Genomic DNA, 3,653 nt, shown 5'->3' on the forward strand with positions numbered 1-3,653 from the left:
AAAAGACTTGACCAACTCTTTCATACTCCCTTTTGTTTGCTTTCTGCAAATATTTTAGCAAATAAGCTTTTTAGATGGATTTCTCATTGAACTACATATTTTGAAATCAAGCTGCAAAATATTTATTTAAAGAAAGTTATACTTTTCTTATTTAACTTATGTTACAATATTAACGTTAGGAACCAATTTAATCCATAGAAAGTATATGCCAAGTCAAGTTTAACTTCAAATATCTAATACTGTAAATATTGATATGGTAAAACATAAATGTAATCAGCATTCAGTAAATAGCTTTGGTAACAAATACAGGTACAAATACTATTATTCATGGACCATTATGAACGCAAGGGGGCACGTTTCAAATAATTTATATTACAGGTTGTATGCCCTTTGTTTAACCCTATGCAGAAGCAGGCGTTTAGTATTGTGTTATCAAAGCAATTGAATATAATGCAAAGAGCAAACGCCACATACATGATATGTGGTTTGTAGAGAATAGGAAAGCAGAAGTCAGACTGTTAAGCTGACACTCAACAAAAGCATTATTTTTCCCTACAGGTGCCAGGAATGGGTATTTTTTTCTGTTTTCCTTACAGGCTCTGGGTATTGGCTGCAGCTAGAGATTTTGGCCAAGGTGTGCTCAGTCAAAAAAAACAGAGCTCAAGAGTCTTCCTCCTCCCACCACATTTGGAATCAGGAAGGAATTTCCTCCATAGTCAAATTGGCATGGACTGTAAAGGTTTTTGCCTTTTTCTGTAGCAAGGGGCATGGTCCTCTTCCTTGGGTCTCTTCCTGTCTTTGCAGTGCAGGACACTAGGCCCCTGCTACGCATTATATATATTACACAATTAATTGGTTAATCACACAATAAATTGAGACTGGCCACACATGCAAAGCAATTATGATGTGATAAAAATGGTATCAAAAGTACCAACCAGCTATAAAGTTAATGTCTGAAAATATGTAACAACTCTAGAGCTGGTTTCTATCCTACTTTAATCAGACGTGTGGCAGGGCTCTTGTTCTCCTGCCTTACCTGCAACAAGAAAAAGGCTGTTTTTGAATATTTTGGATATTATGCCTGGTTAGTAAGGCTGCGTGAAATTTTGCCAACTGTTTTGTTTCAACGCTGTTTTGACTAATTTTGAGCTCAAAACAGTGAAATAGAAATGAAACACTGGACTTCAAAACACCCTCAAAACAAGGCCAGTTGAGTTTCGAAGCAGCAGCCAGGTGGTAGGAGGCAGGGGAGAGCCAGGGCTGCACTCTGAGTGGCTCCATGCAGGCTCATGTGGCTCAGCCCAGTGGGCAGTGCAGCCTTGGCTCTGTCTGCCTCCTGCCACCAGGCTGCACTCCCTGGGGCTGGTGAAGCCAATCGGAACGCAGCACTGGCTGCCCACCTCTGGGGCTGCACCCTACCTCCCTCCACCAGGCTGCAAGCGCCTGGGAACCAAGCTCAGTGGAGACAGCCAGAGCGCAGCCCCAGTGGAGGCTCAGTTCACAGCGTCTGGTGGAGCCTAGTGCTGCCTGGAGAGAAGCAGGATGCAGCCCAGGGCTTGCGCTCTGCCTGCCTCCACTGGACTCAGTTTCCAGGCGCTTGCAACCCCATGGAACTGAGCCTGGTGGCAGGAAGCAGAGCACAGTGCCGGGGCTGCGTTCCACCTCCCTCCACTGGCTCAGCTCCCAGCACCGGTCCCAGAGGCAGCGGCAGCCTCCTGCCTGCCCCCCTGGAGGGTTGCAGGGCTCTGCTTCACTCCTCCCTTGGGTGTGGGCCCCAATCTGCCTGCAGTCATAGGAAGCTGCTCCTACAGTTTCATGCTTCCCCATTATAGCCAATGGTCGAAACAGTATCAAAACATTGAAACTGTTTTGACAAAGTGAAACAGGACACTGCTTTTGAAACAAAACTAAACTCGAAACAAAACGCTGTTCCGTCGAAATGTTGAAGCGGAACAGTACAGTTTTGCACAGCACTGTGTGCATGGGGTTTGCTCCCAGGGTTAAGAACAGGTGACACAACACGTGACCCAGATGGTTGCAATAGGGATGATTCTGCCTCTGGCAGGAGCTAGACTAGGATATCAGCCCTGGGCCACAGCTGGACCCTGGGGTAGGCAACCACCGCATCCTGCAGGCCTCACATTGTGCCCAACTCCCACACCTCAAGAGGGAGAAGGAGAGATGGAGACAACTGATGGCCCTGCCTCTGACTGGCTGCTCACCAGGGATTCTGGTTTTCTCTGATAAAAAAAATCCCCAATTTTTGGATTAAAATAAGTAACCCAAATTCCATGATTAAAATGAAACACCACATACAGAGAGGGAGATATCTATATATAGATGCCTATCTAGCTATCTGTAGCGGTGTTTCATTTTAATCACAGAAAAATGTTGATTTTGGGTTATTTTTAAATCTGGGTTTAGAAGAGTAACCCAAAATCCACTTTTTTCTGTGGTTAAAATGAACACCACTAATATATATATATTGGTATTTCATTTTAATTGCAGAAAAATGTGAGTTTGAAATTAATTAATTAATCCAAAAATGGGGGATATTTTTTTTAAATCATAATAAACCAGGATCCCCGCTCCAAGCCGCCGGAAGCTCATTGATGCCTCGAAGGCAGAGCCTTCCTCCCGCTAGCGAATCATAACCTGGGATCACTCTGACAAGCAGCGGAGCGAGCCAATAGGAACGGCGAAGGCGGGGGCGGGGCAGAGACGCCGGGGTCGAGGTGGGGTGACCCGTCTCCAACCCGTGGCACGGCTCACGCTTCACTATCTGCTCAGCAGCGTCACGGCGGCGGGGCGGGGCCGGGCCGGGCCGCGCTCGAGGGCCAGGTTCGCTCTACCAATGGGAGCCTTGGGAGAGCTGAGTGGCAGGCAGGGCTCCCAATGGGAAAGGGGGGCTGTTAAAGGGCCGGCGGCCGGCGGGAGTGCTGGGGGCAGGTGAGTAGCTGGCGCCGTTCCCGGGGGGCGCGGAGGTTTCCCTCCCCCCCTTCCCTTGCTGCGGAGCCTGGGGGGCGGGTTGGACGCGGGCCCGGCCCGGCCTCCGCTGCGTGGGTAGGGGCTGCCCCAGCCGCCCTGCTCGGCCCCGCCGCCCTTTGTCCCGCTGCCGCCGCCGCGCGAGCCGCCCCTCCCCCGGGCCCGCGCATGTTTTCTGGGCTCCGGGCGGAGAAGCCTCTCAGGATGAAAACGAAGGGCCGCGTCGCAGGGCCATTCCGGGAGGCTCGTGGAGCTTGTCACCCTGGGCCACCCCCGCCTTAGCACCTGACGCTAGTTCTTAGCACCCGTTCGGCGGCTCAACCTGGCCGCTCCAAGGCAGGATCGTTTCTGATCCGTGCTGCCCGGCTCCTGTTGCACCAGGCTGCACCTTGGTGTAAGCATCCCGCCCTCCCCCCTGGCCTGGGTTCGGCCCGAGGCCGCGCCCCAACACTGCAGCTTCCTGCCCCCATTCCTTGTGGCTGCCTGGGACGGACCCCACGCGGGGAACCACCAGTAGCTTATCATGCTGGGGGCATCTGACTTCCTGCCCTGGACCCGATGATTCAGGAGGTCCTTTCCAGCCCTAATATCTATGAGCTCTCGAGGTGGAGTGGGCTCAGGAAGGCCCCAGGAGGCAGGGGGAAGCCTGGAATTGGAGTGGGGGGGAT

General features: G+C 51.3%; 1 protein-coding gene across 1 annotated transcript in view; it reads left to right on the forward strand.

The window, feature by feature from the left end:
* Positions 1 to 2,826: 2,826 nt before the first annotated feature.
* Positions 2,827 to 3,653, forward strand: part of MSANTD4 (Myb/SANT DNA binding domain containing 4 with coiled-coils) — a 28,281-nt gene continuing 27,454 nt past the window's right edge. Inside the window, exon 1 of the mRNA XM_019530257.1 lies at positions 2,827 to 2,949. The gene's annotated coding sequence lies outside the window, so the exon portion shown is untranslated. The remainder of the gene's footprint in view (positions 2,950 to 3,653) is intronic.

The sequence above is a fragment of the Crocodylus porosus genome, unplaced genomic scaffold (genome assembly GCF_001723895.1).
Source record: "Crocodylus porosus isolate Cpor-Errol unplaced genomic scaffold, CroPor_comp1, whole genome shotgun sequence".
NCBI classification, from domain to species: Eukaryota; Metazoa; Chordata; order Crocodylia; family Crocodylidae; genus Crocodylus; species Crocodylus porosus.